Genomic DNA, 18,108 nt, shown 5'->3' with positions numbered 1-18,108 from the left:
ATGTTCCTGATTTGTTCTTTAGCTTTATTTTTTACTAGGTTTATAAAATTATTAATTTGTTCTCCTCCTGTGTCCCTTGTCACCAACCCACTCCCGCTCCTACTCATTTTCCTGCCCCTCAGTTTTGCTGGAAGTGCCAGAATATTCCATAGGGATTGTTTTTGTCGAACAATACTCTGTTTATGAGCCAAGCAGTGTCATCGGAACTTCAGGGAAGAAATTCCAGGAGAGTGCAGGAATCCACATTTCTTCTACATCTTTTTGGACTCAGGGACAGAGTTGAGTTAATCACACCCTCTCCATTGAAGGCCCTCTCTTCTTTTATTTCTTTATTTATGTCATGTTTATTTACTCTGTTTTATCTCCATTATCCTCCCCCACAAACACGGTAGCTATCAATATGTTTGCTATGTATTCTTATGAAATAGTTGGGTTGATTTGCCCATGTACTTAGCTTTCACAAACTGTGTTGTTCTATGGCTAGGGTTGCCAGATTTAACAAATATTTGGGAAATATTTATGCTAAAAAAAAGTATTTGTTGTTTATCAGAAATTCAAATTTAATTGGGCACCCTATATTTTACCCAGCAACCCTAGCTATGGACCTTTTTGGATCTAACCACAATGTTGATGGCACGCCTATTTCTAACTGCAACTGCACAGAATTCCATGGTGACCATTGACCACAATTTACTTATCTTCCCCAGAGATGGACCCTTTGGTGGTCTCTAGCTCTCAGATACCACAAAAAACCTTGTGATAAAAATCCTTATTACTCACTGTCTCCACTATCACTGCCTTAGTAGGTCTTCAGGTCTGGACATGATATTCCTAATCTTAATCCTCACTACAGTAGTTGCCCCTTATCTACAGTTTCGCTTTCCACAGTTTCAGTTACCCACGGTCCACCAAGGTCCAAAAACAATGCTACGTCACAATGCCTACCTCCATTACTTCATCTCATGATGTAGGCATCGTATCATATCACATCGTCACAAGAAGTAGAGGGGTGACCACAGTACAATAAGAAATTTTGGGAGAGAGAAAGACCATATTCACATAACCTTTATTACAGTATATTCTTATAATTGTTCTGTTTACTTTTTCTAAAGATTGGCACCTGAGCTAACATCTGTTGCCAATCTTCTTTTTTTCCCCTTCTTCTTCTCCCCAAAGCCCCCCAGTACATAGTTGTATATTCTTAGTTGTAGGTCCTTCTGGTTGTGCTATGTGGGACGCCGCCTCAGCATGGCCTGATGAGCGGTACCATATCTGTGCCCAGGATCTGACCAGTAAAACCCTGGGCTGCCGAAGCAGAGCATGCGAACTCAACCACTAGGCCACTGGGCTGGCCCCTGTTCTGTTTATTATTTCTTGTTGTTGTTAATCTCTTACTGTGCCTAATTTATAAATTAAACTTTATCCTAGGTATGTACGTATAGGAAAAAACAAAGTACATATAGGGTTTGGTACTATCTCTGGTTTCAGGCATCCACTGGGTGTCTTGGAACATATCCCCCAAGGAGTGGGGGGCACGGGGGGCTACTGTACTTCCTGAGGTTTTTAGCTTATGCTTATCACCTGGATTTTTTTCCCCTACTCTTGGCCTCCTTACATATAATATCCTATCCTACCTTAATTCTGTTCCTTGTGTACTACATAAACATTGGTCGTGTCCTGCTTGGTGGGCATCATGGAAAAGTCTGTCTGCTTTTCTTTGGGCCTGGTTCACTCACAAATGGATCACTTAATCACATATTCTTTCTCTCCAAGAGTCCATAATTATTTTTCTAAAATTAAACTCTGATCATGTGTTTTTTATTATTTTTATAAGGCTAAAACTTACACCATGACCTATCACATCCTTCACAATTAGGCCCTGCACATCTCTGTGCCATCACACTCCAGCCCTACAATGGGGGTCAGAGAAAGGTTCAATTCCAACGATACTGGAGGTCTTTTTGTTTATAAAACCTTTCTGAATATTTTTCTTTCTGAGTCAGGATAGGAGCTAGATATCATGACTGACTTCCGAGATGTATAAAGTGCTCATTGTCTACAAAATCCGGCATGTTGTTTCTGGCCCATTGGTCGCTTCCCGCTCTGTTCTGTTGAGGTGCCGCCTCACTCCAGGGCTGGTGGCTTCTCCAGGCTTTAACAAGTTCTCTATGTTAACGCTGTAAAATTTCGAAGTCTGCTTTCCTAAAGTTCACATATCTGATAATTTTTAGCCATTTCCTCCTCATTTATCACAAAATCTAAGTTCACATGATCCTTTAGCAAGATTTTAATTACTTTCTCTTATTAAAACAATTCATTTTGTTTGTATGAATTAGGGTGAGGAAAGTAGTACTCTATTTGCTTTTCCTATCCACGATATAAATAATAATAAAACAAAGGCCATAAAAATAACAGGTTCATAACAATCCATAATAAAACAGTGAGTTTGATTTTTTTTTTTAAATATCTCCTGATTACTGGGACCTAGATTGATAGTTAATCACAGAAAAATCTCCTTAGAGGTGCTCTTCAAAATGACCCTCCAGACTCACTCTCTAGAGTGGGTCATGTCAGTGCAAACTCCAACCAGAATTCCATTTCCTCTGCTTCTCATCAAATTTCTACTTTTTTGGCCAATCCTATGAGTACAAAATGCTATCCTAATGACATACTTGCATTTCTTCTACCTCTCATGAGTTCAAGCACCTCCACATCTGGAATAGCCCACCAGGAGTCTCCGTATATAAACTGCCTATTCACACCTTTTGTTCATGATTCTATTGGCTTTTCCAGAGACACTTTAAATCAAAACTATATATCTTTACATTTTAAATAAAGCACACACACTTTAATATAAAAGTTTGCATGTTCACCATAGGAACATCAGAGACCGTGAACAAGTAAGAAAAATATTTAAAAGCAGCCACAATCTACTCACCCACAACCAACCACTAAAAGCCCACCCGTGGCTATGTCATTTCCCTCCCTCAGTCTCTCCTTTTCTCCAAAATATGTACGTGTTTTTACACAATATTGTAACAATTATTTTTTAATTTGCTTTTTTTTCCCTTAATACATCATCAGCATCCTTCTACGTCAATAAACAAACTTGTAGAAACTATTTTTGCTGGCCAAATACTATCATATTGGATTAAGTGCCATAACTTTATTTTGTTCTTCTTTGTCACTTAAATGATGTCCAATACTTTGCTACCTTAAATAGCACTTCCTTTAATTATCTTTATGTCTAAATATTCATGTATACTTCATTACTTCTCAGAAGTGAAATTAATAGGTCAAAGGGAAATATATTTTTAAGCCTTTTAGTTCATTTTGCCTAACTGCTCTTGGAAAGGTTGAAACAACTATATTTACAATAACAGGGTATGAGTTCCAGCTTCCTCAAACTGTTTCTTTCCAAATTGATATGCAAAACCTGCTAACTTATGATCTTAATTTGCAATTCCTTGATTGCTAAAGACATAGAACAGTCTTTCATTTGCTTTCTGGCCCTTTGTGGTTTTTTACATCCTTTCTCTTTGTTTTTAAAATTTATTCATTTATCACAAGTTTCCTGTTCTGTCCGTTGCTCATTTTTCTCTTGCAGTATTCAAATTTTCTTATTGATTTTAAAGTAAATGTTTAAAGCTAAGAGATAAAATAGAAAGCAAAGGAAAACCATTTTCTATCCTACAAATTTAGAATAAGGCTTTATGACTATATTTGAAATGATTTTTAAGAAACCTGTGCTTTCAGCAAGCCAGGCAATCTCTGAAAATTTTGAAGAGAAAAGCAGACCATTGAATTTAAAGAAACTGGGTTCTCTGATCCTTCCTAGCTATTTGTTTTAAAAGACAGTCTTGCAATCTTGTTTTGAAGTTTTTAACAAGCATTTTTTTAAAAAAAGCTTTCAGGTCAATCATAAATTAAAAAAGCAAATGTCATATCTAGAAATAGAGATAAACCAAAGTGGTTTGGTCAAAAACTTATCCTAGATCTCATGAGTTACTGCATTGTAAGGTTTTATTTTTCCATAGCTTCTCCACTTGAAAAATTTCTCCCCCAGAAAATGTATTAGCTTAGAAAAGGAAGAGATTTGAAAAACAAATGCAACACAAATACAAATAAAATGCTTTCTGGGTCCCTCACTCTTGCACAGGGTCTCCGTCAGTTTCTGTCTATCATATCCACTTAATCAACAAATATATTGAACCAATATTTACTGTGCATCCGCTATGTGCCAGGCAGTGTCCTCACGCTTGAGATTTCTCCACCCTCTGTCTTTAGTCTCTAAGCCATTCACCTACAGGTGGTAAAATAGCTCTGCTTTCCCTTCGTGACTCTCAAAGTTTTCTAAGACTAAACAGCTTACGCACATTGATGTTGCCTTGTCCATATGCTTTCTTGTCCAATGAATAAAATGCTAATAGATGTATCTCCAGTGTCTGAAAACTGTGTTAACGTCCTTTGATAAGCTTTGTTTGCTTAAGGGTTTATGACCCATGGTGTAGGAAGAGAAACTCAGCAACCTGTTGTTAAGCCTTTGTTAACTTATTTCCTCAAGAAAGTTTCTCAAACCCACATTTTGTAAATGTTGATAGTTGCAACTAGTAAAAAGTATTATAATGAGCTGGTGTAATGAGCTTAGTTTCCTAGAGCTGCCATAACCAATTACCACAAACTTGGTAGCTTAACACAACAGAAATTTATTCTTTCACAGTTCTGGAGGCCAGAAGGTCCAAGTCAAGGCACTGGCAGGGCTGGTTCCTTCTGGAGGCTCTGAGAGATGATGGGTTCCATGCCTTTCTCTTCGCTTCTGGTGCTTGCTGGCAATCCTCTGTGTCCCTTGGCTTGTAGATGCATCACTCCCATCTCTGCCCCTGTCTTCACATGGCGTTATCCTCTGTGTTTCTGTGTCTGTTTGTTTCCCCCTTCTCTTCTGTTTTAAGGACTTGTCACTGGATTGATCCAGGATGATCTCACCTTGAGACCCTTAACTTAATTACATGTGCAAAGCCTTTTTTTCCATATAAGGTCATAATTTACAGGCTGTGGGATTTAGTATATGGATATATCAGTGTTGAGGGTCTCCATTCAACACCCTGCATCTGGGATTCCCTTCTGTGATTGGAAGTCATTTAATTTGAGCGAATGGCTTGCTCTTGCAGAATAGCCACCATAGCTGGAAAGTACTCACCTCACTTTAACAGAATCATAAAGCACATAATCATGACCCTAGTACATTTTGAATAGACTTTTTTTTCCTAAAAAAAAGAGGCAACATAATTTTACCTTGCAAATTTTGTACACTGGTTTGTAAAAATCTATAGAATACAAACATCTACTTGGTGAAAATGGGGATATAAATAGAAAAACGCCTTAGATGTTTCCAAAACCTGGCAAGATGGAACAAAATTATTATTGGCTGAAACAGAGTTCTAAAAAGATTTATGCCAACTGAATCTGAGTTAGAAAGGTAGTTCTTATTAATCTTAGTAATTTACACACAAAGGAACAATCCTAAAGTACACAACTAGCTTGAAGCATCAAAAAGAATGAAACAATGGGAAGAAGAAATGGGAGTCTATCTAATGAAAGAAGAATGAAGTTGATGTCATTGTTACTGTCATGTTGCTAGTGAAAGAGCCAAGGTGTGCAGGGTCCTCTCTAAGGCTGTGTGTGTCCTTGGAATATCAGAGTGAGAAGTGTGGAAATGCACAGCCATGTGCATTCTCTACAGCCAGTTAGGATGCCCCCCAAAGACGTGGAATGAGTGTTTCTGGATTCCCACAGCTTACAGACTGTGTGGATGGTCTATAACAGTGCTTCTCAAATGCTGGGGTGCATCAGAAGCACCTGGAGGGCTTTGGTAAAATGCAGAGGTCTGGACCCACTCCCAGAGATTCTGGTTCAGTAGGTCAGGGATGTGGGAAAGAATTTGCCTTTCTAACAAGCTCCCAGGTGGAGCTGATGCTGCCAGTCTGGGGACCACACTTGGGGTAGCACTGTTCTATGGCAAATTGAAATGACTGAATCCTTTGGGTGCATTTGATTCACTCCACATAAAGTCTTGGAAAGCACTACATCATCTGTCACTGAGGTCCTACATCTACTATCAACAAAGTCCATGTGACAGATGGTTCTTCCCAAAAGATCTCCTCTCTTGGGGGGACATAATCAGCATGTATAGGAGGACCAGGCAGTTACCTACATGGTGAGATGGGAGTACCACCTGCTCCAAGACATCTGCTTGTTTCCATGCCTGGAATCCCATCCTAAACCACTGGTTCCTTTGGGTAAGGACATTGTCATCTCCTGACATTAAAATGCAAATGCTCTTAGGACAATAACTGCCACAAACTGAGAACTTCCTGAGTGCCGAGCCTTTTACCAACATTGCCTCATCTAATCCTCACAACCACCCTGTGAGGCAGACCTCAGCGTCCTCCTTCTACCCAGAAGTCAAGCTCCTTGTAAAAATCACATAGTTGGTAACAGGCCAAGCTACGATTTGAATCTGGGTCTGTTCGATGCCACAGGCCTCCTTTTAACCACTGTCTATATTTATCTTGCAAATTTATCTTGAGAATTAAACAATGATTGCCACCAGATATTAACACCTTGTAGAGAAAAATCACACCATATTCTACAACGGCAACTAGCTGGCAGAGAAAACCTGCAGGAATGCAAGTTCTATGAGCTAGAGAGATTCATCTTTGGACATTATGGGACCACTGCAAATTCCTTGACAAAGGAGGGCGAGGTTGGGGGTGCCACAGTGGAGAAGAAGCAAAGAAAACATCACCATCTTCTTCAGCCACCATAAAGATGGAAAGAAAAGTTCAAAATTTAGCCCTTCTGAGAAAACAAGAGATGCAGGGGGAAGATGTCAAATGTCACAGTGTTTCAGCAAAGGACTGCTAAGCACATGTGAATGTGCATTACTTTCCATACGTTTCTGGCAAGTTACATTCTGAGCAGAAATTATGGGATTTGATTCTATTTTAATTGTTACGGGAAGCATGATGGTGAATCTTTTTGTTATCTTTTTTATTTTTTGCATATAATCAGTAGTCTGTTAATAGATTTTTAAATGCAGACTTTTGTAGATTGAGTTTTCTTCAAACTGATTGTATGTGTAAATGTGATTCTGGAATGCCGTCAAAAGAAATGTTAATTCCTTCCCCTTAATTATGCTTCACGTACTTGGTAAATTATAACTACACCTTCTAATTATTTTTTTGTATATACTGTTGTGGATTAAAAGGGGTAGTATAATTAATATAAAAGTTGCTTCTCTTCTGAAAGGTCTGGATTCTGTCTGGACTAGTGAAATAATGGACATGGAATGCTGAAAATGGCTCAGGCAATTGCTAATTCAGTATGCAATCCACCGCAGCCTCAAAGGATGCTTTTTTCAAAAGTCCAAGAACTTGGAGTAGTTTGTATATTCAGAGTCAAGATGCTACAAGGAGTCCATTTATAAGGTGGTAAATTTATAGGGAAAAAGGACACTGGTGGTGGAGACACAAAGACTTGAATTTAATTTCTCTCCTTCTCTCACCAAGCCCTGAGACCTTCAGTGAGTTACTGAACTTCTCTCAACTTGTATTTCCTCATCTTCAAAAGAGAGTCAATATCTCAGAGAATAGACCCTGATGCTCCTATAGAGTGTGACAGCAACACCGCTGGTGCCCACCTTCCCCCGTCCCATCTGTCTTCAAACATCTGCTTCCCTCCATCTGCAACGGCCAAATAGGATCAGCTCAAACTCAGGAAACAGTGGAGGGTCATTCTAGGAGTATTTGCTCTGACTAGAAATAGGTAGAATAAATAAAGTCTAGTCCAAGGAGGTTCTGAGACTTTTTTCTGTTTTTCAAAATCAAAGACGCAGCTTCTTAAAACCTGAATGACTCTCAAGAACTCTAGTGAATTCATTATTTCCTTTATAATGCTTTTACCAAGTCAGAGGTAACCTGGGTTTCCTTAAGTGTGTTGACACTTGAGTTGATTTTTAGAGGCACTAAATATATTTCCATCCTTTGGTTCTGGCCCCTGAGCAAATAACAGGAACTGCCACCAGTTTGTGAGAGCAGAGTGTGTGCTAAATATACATACTTCACAATCACTAACTCAGACAATTCTGATCAGTAGCTTTTTTATTATTCCTACTTTGTCGAATGGGTGCCAGGCAAATGTGTTAAGTACCCTTCCTTCCTATCCCGCCTCGCCCCGCCAGCCACCTGCTGACAGTCACCTCATTTGTAAAGGGCCCAGCTGGGATTGGAACCTAAAAGGCTCTGTCTACATATTCAGCCAGAGACCTCTGATTTCTGGGATCCACAGCCTTTCACATGCGTACCTTCCCATACATAATCCAGAACAACGATGGCTGAAATTATGAAGACATAATTTGTGACTCTTGAATATTATTAAAGCTGGAGTTATTAATAAAATTATTACTATTTACTTGCCATAGTTTATTTTAATACCCTCACAGATATCATTCAAAATGGAATCTTTCTTCGAACTTTCTCTTTAGGATAACTTAAGATTTTATTTGTGTTTGACTCACTTTTCTGTTTCTAGAGAAGGAATTTTATAGGCCAATATTACAGCTTTCGATTGCATTGGCCATAAGTTTAGAGCAAGAAAAGCACTTTACATTGTAACCCATTACTGTGTTTCATGTATGCTAGCATTTTTTAATCTATTTGATTTCATTTTTCAAGAATGCTGGTCCTAACTCATAAACTTGATTTCAAACTGATAGTAGGTCATATCCTGTGTGCAGACACATAAACACACATGCATATATGTCCATACATGCACTATGGCTTCTAGCTCTGAATTAAATCAACTTGGATGGGCGTAGAATTAAACTCTTATTAGTCTATGTTACTTAGTGAGATTCAACTTTAATCTAACAATTTTGTCTTTCTCTCTCTTTTTTTTTTTTTTTGGTTGGTGAGGAAGATTGGCCCTGTGCTAACATCTGTAGCCAATCTTCCTCTATTTTGTATGTGGGATGCCGCCACAGGATGGCTTGATAAGAAGTGTGTAGGTCTGCACCCTGGATCCAAACCCATGAACTCCAGGCTACCCCACAGGGCCACAAAAGTGAAGCATGTGAACTTAACCACTACACCACTGGGCCAGCTCCAAATTTTGTCTCTTCAAACTATTGTCTCTTAAAAATAGTGCCTCGCACTTCGACAGTTTGCCAAACGAATGAAGATATGCATGGTGCTTCAGTAAATAATTTATTTTTCTACACTGCGTGAACTGCTCATGTTTTATTCTAGTTTTCCATCCTTCCTTTCATTACTTAACACCATACTAACACTGTTGGGGGAGGTGTGGGACAAGAAGTTATAGGCACATAGGGTTAGAATCACTGCCCAAAATGGCTGATCAGCGGAAACCATCTCAGACCCACAAACAGGTCTCCCTCTCTCTAGCAAACCAGTCCCCAACCTCTTCCCACCTCAGAAGATATTTCCAGAAACTGTAATACTTTCCAGTTAAAGCAACACTAATTTATAAAAGAAAACTGAACACTTTCTCAAATGATGCTACTTTATTACTAGTAAGAGTCTTGAGAATTGCCATTCTACGATAAGACGTTCCACAGTTTCTCTCAAAGACCCATTCTAGCATCTAGCAGCCCTCAGTGTCAGAAATAACTTTCAAACATACATAATTGTACCGCTGAGTTGCAGACTGAATAGACTCAAACAAAAGAAATGACTTTTTGGTAACTGGTGGTGCAGGACACAGACTCATCCCAGGAACTGTAATTCCTCACATGGACTATCCTCTGCTAAATTGGAACCACAAACCTAGCCCCTTCAGAGGCTCAGGTTCCATCAAGATTAACCTCCATTTTCTGTCTCCCTAAATGCCCCTGGCTGCCCAGTCATGCATACCAAACTGGCTAAGAGATAGGAAGGTAAGTCCGTTATGTATGTGCCGGGTGGGGGGTGGGGGAGGGAGACCCCATTAGCTATTCTAGTTTGTTATATGAATGATTTTTGCATTAACTGCTATTTGAACTCCCCATGCTGCTATTCCTGTTTACTTATTTTCCAACAACTATTACAGGACTTAGATATTATTTCAAAATTAAAATTCTAGGGGGAGGGGGAAAAATTCGAATTCTCTTAAATATATTTCTTCAAGAAGATAAATTTGTCCTGCAAAGGAGGGAAGGTGTTGCTGCCGTAACTGTTTTCCTTTGTAATGCTGACCACAGCAGCTGGCGACTGTGGGTATGGATGTAGGTGTGGATTCAAACGCATCAGCAGCCCCCTTAGAAAAAGTGCAGAACCTCTGTAAGCTGGTTTCCCTATCTGGGAAATGGAGATAATACCAGCACCTACCTCACAGGATCGCTGAACGATGACGAGACGCTCATTTACTTAGCACTCAGTTATTTTAATACTTGTCTTTTCAAGAGTAGAAAAACTAGTGGCAGCTCCACATTCCTGGAGGCTGTTCAAAGAGTTTTCTTCAGATTAATTTCACCTTATTTTGGCTTCTACAACCTCAAAGAGCTTAATTTAATTTTGGAAAAACTTTCTCTTGGCAAGTTTTAGGTTTTGTAAACAAAGAAGAAAAACTTTAGATTTGCCTAATTTCACACTTGGGGGTATTGCGAAGACATAAATTTGTTTCTGTTGAAAGGTGTGGTGAGAGAGAGGCTTCTAGTAAATGCCAGAGGATAGCTGAAAAGACTGGCTCTGTAGTTTTGTTCAGTAAATAGAAGAGTCTCATGAAATTATCAGCTGTATCTCCAGTTATTTTTTGTAATTTTTAAGCCAACCAAATAATATTAAAAAAATGTAAGACCATCAGGTTATCCGAGGTTTCATTAAATGCATCGCTGAAGAAAGAAAATAATTAGGCCCCAAGCAAAAAACATGAAATCAAATAAAAGCATAGATTCCATGTATGAGATGAAACCATGGTCTTTTAGCTAAAGATAGAAAAGGTCCCATCAAGTAGGACCAAAACAAAGTGGTAAGCAGTAAATGGGAAAAAAAAAGATGGAAGACAGGAAATAAAGCATTTTACAGTATTAAATACGGCAGGTCTGTTAAGCGGTTCTAGTTATCTGTGTGTGTGTTTGTGTTAATTTTGAAAGTTCACAATCCAAACCAGTATCTCTTTATGGTACAGCTTTACCCCGTCATTAAAACTGATTCCCAGAGGGGTCTTCAAGTATCCATTCCATGCTTTAGTCCTCTCTGTAACATTCCTTCTGGTTAATGGCTCAGGGTTTTAAAATTGCCAGCAATAGAAAAATACTTTACCAGAAGAGGTTTTTTAAATAATAATGTCCTGGAACCAGATAAACACACTTCCTAGGACCAGTGAAGAAAAAATGGTAAAGGGCTTCAATCATTGTAATTTTTAATTTCCAAATCTACCTCTCATTTTCTTTTGGAAAATTTGCTATTAAACAATTTCCTATTTGTTTGCTTCAGGGAAACAGTAATAATTTCTAGGTAAAAAGGAGAAATTTCCCTTGGTTTATCAGTGTACATATTATATTTCTATGATAGCAATTAAGTCTTCAGTTGCTAAACAAGTTTCATTAAAAATTATACTATATTATTATAGTATAATATTTAAAATATAAGAAATTAGAGTACCAAATGCACATTTAGGCCCCAGGCATCTAGAAAAATACTACCAAAAATGATTTTTTCAGCATGGAAGAGGAGAGAGCATGACCCCAGCCTCATTTCCCAGCTAACTAGACATGTGCTTGCTTACCATAACTATTACCTATATACACAAACCATACACGGCAGTTTGTCCATCAGCTAGTCAACACTGGTTGTGCATCTATTCTATACCAGGCTCAGCACTAGGCGCTAGGTGTACAAAGGTTAAAAAAAATTCTCTCTCCACTCAAACAGTTCAGCACATAGTGGGATGGATGGAATGTCAACTGATAAACCAGGTGAAACATAGCAAAATGCTATTGTCTAGATATAAACCAAACCCACAGAGGGAGCAGCTGACTCTGCCTGGAAAGACTAGGAAGATCTCACCCAAGTGGGGATAGGAGAACAGGTCTTAAGAGGTGAGATGTCTGTCAGGTGAAGGAGGGAGGGAGGACCTTTTTAGGCAAAGACAGCCTCAGAGAAGGAACAAAGGAGATACTGGAAGTAACTAGTAAACTAGTGAGGAGCGAAAATAGACCTATAGATTCAGCATCAAGAAACTTTAATAAGAGATAGGTTATGCTGGATTGAGACATGACCAACAGTTTAGGTTGTGGGCTAGGAAGTGGACTCCTCTTTCAAGAAACGTGGGGCAGAAGGAAAGAGGAAGACCCATCAACAGCTGGAAAGAAGTCCGCAAGGATCAGGGACGTACGGGTGGTTTGTGAACTCTGGTCTTGTCCTGGACCCTTCCATGAGGGGAAGAGCGAGGGACCTCAAGATTACCCCAAGCACATACCCCAAGGAAGAAGTGATTCTCCCCAGAGCTGTTGTCCCCAACAAAATGAGCTTCTAGGACTCACAGGGAGACATGCACGCAACAAATGAAAAATCAGAGTGGTTCAATTATTACTGAAAATTAATATGTTCTGCCTGAACTAAGATTAAACTTTAAAGAATACTTGCATTTTATAACGTTTTAAAATATACAACCTTAATAGCCTGCCATACTTCTATCACATAAATGTTTTCTAACCAAATTTGAAGATGAAGAGGAATTTTCAGTAACTATGGCCACGGCGCTTCTCTACAGAACAGAGGATACCTTACGCTGCGCCTCACTGTCCTAACATCTGGACCCCGCATGCTGGGTGGTGCCTGGCCCACACCCCAGCCTCCTCCCTCCCATGGAGGAAGAAGCAGGGATCGAGGTCACTCTGCTGACTTAGATCTCACTCACTGCCTTCACTCTCGCCAGCTCTGGGCTTTGTTTTTTTTTTTTTTTTTTTTTAAGGTTGGTGGCTCTCAAGGGGTTTTCTTTGGTTTTAAATCAAATTTACTTTTCACATCTATGCAGAAGTGTGGAAACAGTCTAGGAAAACACCAAAAATGGAAATTCCATTTACCTGAGTTATTTGTAAGGGAGGGAAGACCCATACTCTTCTGACAGCAGAGGGAGAGAAGGTGTGTATAACTCTGGGGGAGGAGAGCCCTCCTGAGAACAAAGCTAAATGTCAGGACTGGACACCTGGGTGAAGAGAGGGATGAGGTGCAGGGCATGCTCAGCTCCTAGGCCTGCTGAGGATTTGGATTTATGCTGACTTCCTGGCTACCTGACCTCCTGAAAGCAGCATCCCCCTCCCCGACCCTGGCCTCCACTCTCCGCCTTTCTGCACAGCTCTGAGGAGCCCGCCCAGGTATGGCTATAAAACTGCAAGAGAGCACATTTGTAGGGCACGCCCAAGGCCAGCCTCCTCTAGAAAACGCAAAGGAAAAACAGTGTTGGTTAATTTTCATCACAATTCCTATCTGAAAGTGGACGATGACTCCAGACTGAAGAGAGCTCCTAGGCCTGGACAGAACAGCCAGGCTGAGCAATCCACAGAGGTAGCGAAATTCTGTGTTTGAGAGTCTTCTGAAAGGCTTCTCTTTGAACTCTCAAAAAAAACTGTTTAGAACTAAACTGGAAGAAATGTTCTGATTTAGTCGTAACTTATATTTTCATGGAAAGCTTTACCTTAATATAAAATTGCCATCAACAGCACAATTTAAAAATTGACTCTTAAGAAATTGATTTGTATTAGGGCACAGATGAAAACCCTATAATCACATGCTAGTAACCAAAGATGTACTATAATTGCCTGCTAATTACCATGGAGAACTACAGGATTAATATTTAACAATATAACAAACACATCCTGATACAGGGAAAGATTACTGTGAATCAAAATTCAAGATACAGATTGAATAAAGAGCAACTGGTTGGTTTCATGAATTAACTACAAAATTCTGTCAATAATGGTTACATTGGATGTGACTGAAAGTAATGACGCTTATGCTGACGTGCTTGTGGAATCACATTACAATCCATGCCACCCATTCTAAAAGTGCAAAAACTGTGTTGTTCATTATTTTGGAACATCTGCATTGTAAAGAGGTAAAGTAACTCAATTCTGTTCAGTAGAGAGAAATTGTACGTGAATGCTTCAGTTTCTCCATTGTAGTTTCTGGCTTTCATTCAATAAGGTTAATATTCATTGCTGAACCTCTTCTAATTTTCCTTCCCTGCTTAAAAGGCAACAAATAGAAAAGTTTGCCTTCCCTAGAAAGTGGTTTTGGAATTACCTACTCTTTGAGTAGACTTGATGTGTAGTGTAGTTCATTCTGTGATTTGTGATTCATTTCAAAATTTTTATTTTTCGCTGAGGAACATTGGCCCTGAGCTAACATCTGTGCCAATCTTCCTCTATTTTATATGTGGGATGCCGCCACAGCATGGCCACCGATGAGTGGTGTAGGTCCACACCTGGGAACTGAACCCAGGCCACCAAAGTGGAGGGCACCAAACTTAAGCACTTGGCCATGGGACCTGCCCCCAAATATTTTTTAAATGGCTCCCACTGCAAAACTTGATAGCTCCATTGTGCACGTGAGTCTTGAGGAACTCCCACCCTGCTCCTTGTGTAGACAGTGCCTCAAAATCATCATGCTCCTGGTTGAACTCAGTACCCGGCCAAGCTCCACCCCCTGGCACCAGGCCAGCTGCCCCTCCTGACTCCCCTACCTCAGGGCAGGGCACCCACCTAGTTACAAAACCACACTCTGCTTCTGTGATCCCTTCTTCTCCCCGATTCCCACAGCCAGTCAGTCATAGAGGGTCTATCAGTTCTAGAACTTGTCTCTCGTTCATGGGTTATCGGCGCATCTCCCCTTTACAATTCACACCTCCAGGTACTCGTCTTTCACCGGCTATAACCGGTCTCCTCACTGCAGTCTCTCCCTCACTTCATCCCATCCCCCATGTTGGCCCAGAATTACCTCTCTGAAATGCATATATCATCCCATTGCAGTCCTGCTAAAAATCCCCAATGGTCAATCCAAAGCATTTGAAATCAAGTACTGCAACTTGTTAAAAAGAAATGTCACTTCATCACAATATTCTATCTGCCTGTTATTTCTGCACATTCCCCTCCGTGTGTCCTTATCAGAGTTCTGGGAGGACGGATATGTGAGTGGAACACACCCACTTGGACGAATGACAACATGTAGGTACAACTTTTATTATCCTTCTCTTACGTATTCCAGGATCTCTAAAATCTACTCCGTTCAACAATAGAAAAACATGGATTAGCTAAAAACAAGGTATGCATGTTACACTTTAATATAAAAAAGCATAAACACACACACACACTTGAATATCTCCCCAACAAAACTACAAAACAAGACTTTCTGGAGCCAAGGCAGTGTTAAAGCAGCAGAGGACAAGAAACTCTGGGCTCAATTACCCTCGACATCTGGTGTGGTGATGCTTCTCTGCAGAGACCCTGAGATAGCATTTCCCCACATTTCACCTGCAGCTCTGAGGTTTGCCACCAGGACACGGGTAGCAGGAGTCAATGACCCTCTAACACCTGGAACCTTGGGGCCCATGGACCCTTAGACACCCTGCTGGGCTCAATCAGCCTCTACCAGAGATGGGAGCTTCAGCCCATGTGGCACGGAAACAGCTTTCCCCAGGTCTCCTTCAAGAGATGAGGCCACCCAATTCCATCACGCTCCACACCCCTGTCACCTGAAGATTCCCCTGAAGAAAACATTGTTTCCTCAACTACCAAACCCTTCCCTCTCATTTTCTCAGCCCCCTTTCCTTGGGACTCCTTCCTTCCCTGACTGTATTAGTTGAAGCAGTTAAGGCTCCCACAAGCACGCATGAGAGTTCCCACCCCTCCCATCTCCACTAACAGTTTTATTGGACTTTATAAAATAATTTGCCCATTTCATTTTGGTTTTTCTGTCTTGATTCCTGTACTGAGCATGTGCTGTTTTTGTGGCTTGCAACGCCCTCCCCAGCTTTCTGACCCGTATGTTCTTGTTATCCTTTCAGAGGGACCTCAGAAACATCTCCTCAGGGAAGCGCTCCTCCCAGCTGCCACTCACCGCATGACAGCTGAGCCTTTTATCTTCTGGCCTCCAGACTTGAGCAATTTGAGGCAGGGGCTCTGCCTTAATTCCCTCTGATTCGCCAGTTCCTAACAAAGGGTCTGGCGTGTTTGCTGAATAAATGTGGAATAACTGGTGGTAACAAATATGGGACCAATGCTAACTCCATGACGTCCCCTTAGAAGGCGGCTCTCACACTCAGAGACAAGCAAACGACAGAGAAATCTAAGTGGCTCTTTCACACTGGAGGTAGAAATGGCACAGGAGCGCTCCTTGGGATGCAGAATGTAACCTTATTTATAACCTGGAATAACTGCTGTTTTTCAATGAGTTCACAAGAAAGAACTTGCGAGACCTGGGCAACTTGCTTGTGTACTTTGAAAAACAGCAGAATCCACCGGGGCCAGGGTTGGTTTGTCTTACTTATACCAAGTAAGAGCTAATCACTAATGCTTCCTTCCCCCCAAAACCAGTTTATGGCCTAACATACAGGAACCACATATCCGAACTGGCTTTCAGAAATGTCAGAACCAGCACGGCCAAGGGTCTCAGCACCCAGACCTCGAAGCGTTCCCAGTGTCTGGGGAGGACGGCGCAGGAGGGAGAAGCAAGACGCCTGTGCAACGTCAGTTAATGAACATCCTCCATCATGCTACGTGAATCAGATCCTGGTGGGGGGTAAGCACTATCCAGGGGGTGGGATACAAAGACAATATACAGTGGAGTGAGGACACAGAATAATAAAAACAAAGGGTGCAAACTCTGGCTTTCTTGGGTTTCCATCCCACCTACACCACTTACCAAGTGCATGACCTTGGGTTAAATTCTTGACTCCTCACCATCTTAGCTTATAAACAACAAAATGAGTTGTTTTGAGGATGAAATGTTTGTGTACGGTGTATAGAAAGAGCCTGGTACATGGACGGCAACGAACACATGGGAGCTGTTATTAAGGCACGGTTCACGCCTTCGAGAGGCCTGCCTTCTGCCAGTGTAATAAGAGTTTTTATCCCCACGTATGTTCGTTCGTTCATTCATTCATTCAGGAAACAGTTACTGAGTGCTCACTACATCTCAGGCCCTGTGCTAAACACAGGAACTAGAGCAGGGAACAAAACACTCAAGTGCCTGCCCTCAATGGGCCCACCTTCTAGTAGGAGGGAAAAACAATAAGAAATAAAAACATATATATGAATAACATGTTGGGTGGTGAGAAGGGAAGGGAGCTGGAGAGTGATGAGGGTGTGGCGTTCAGGTAAGGTGATAGGGAAGGTCTCTCTGATAAGGTGACAAGAAGCCAAGGCCTGAAAGAGGTAAGGGAACAAGCCAGGCAGGTGCAAGTACTCAGCCAAAGAGAGACGTGTGTGATGTGATGCGGGAACGCCCTCACCAGGACTCCACTCCGGACACAAGGAACCTGGGAGCTGAGGCTCCACGTGCTCTGAGGGGCAGCCTCCTTCCTGGGCCCTGGGCCCTCAGGATCCCACAGACAGGACTCCAGCTGGGACACTGAGGGTCCTCTCGCCGTCAGGCAACCAGCACTGAGGGGCTACTCAGAGGATTAAGAGGATGCCGAAGATGAGGAGCAGCCTGAAAGAACCACAGACCATCTAATCCAAGTGAGATAAATTTATGCAAGGGAAGATGGAATGTTCACCAGGCACCGTTACTACCGGGTACAAGAGACAACAGAGCGATCCTTGAGCATGAGCGTGGAACGGACCCGAATAAGGAAAGACGTAAAGCCACTTAGTAAAAGTCACAAACCTCAAAGATAAGGCGTGTTTGTGTGTGCGCGTGCACACATGCATGCATGCTCATGTGTATATAGTTATATGAGGAAAAAGTTGAAGGCAGGGGGAGGTGATGAAGAAGAGAGAGAAGACTTGAAGTCCTCTGAGGTCTGAGAAATCATTCTGCTCTAAGGAAAGTAAACCTCGTAACAATATCAAAGTTGAAGCAACAGGTATGTCAGTAAAATGCGTTTATTACT

At 41.1% G+C, this 18,108-nt stretch overlaps 1 protein-coding gene across 5 annotated transcripts in view; it reads right to left on the bottom strand.

Moving 5' to 3' along the window:
• GRHL2 (grainyhead like transcription factor 2) overlaps positions 1–18,108 on the bottom strand; it is a 156,794-nt gene that overhangs the window by 59,901 nt on the left and 78,785 nt on the right. The window lies entirely within an intron of this gene.

The sequence above is a fragment of the Equus przewalskii genome, chromosome 8 (assembly GCF_037783145.1).
Source record: "Equus przewalskii isolate Varuska chromosome 8, EquPr2, whole genome shotgun sequence".
Classification (NCBI taxonomy): Eukaryota; Metazoa; Chordata; class Mammalia; order Perissodactyla; family Equidae; genus Equus; species Equus przewalskii.
Note: the sequence above shows the minus strand (reverse complement) of the source record. Positions and strands in the feature narration are given on the sequence as shown.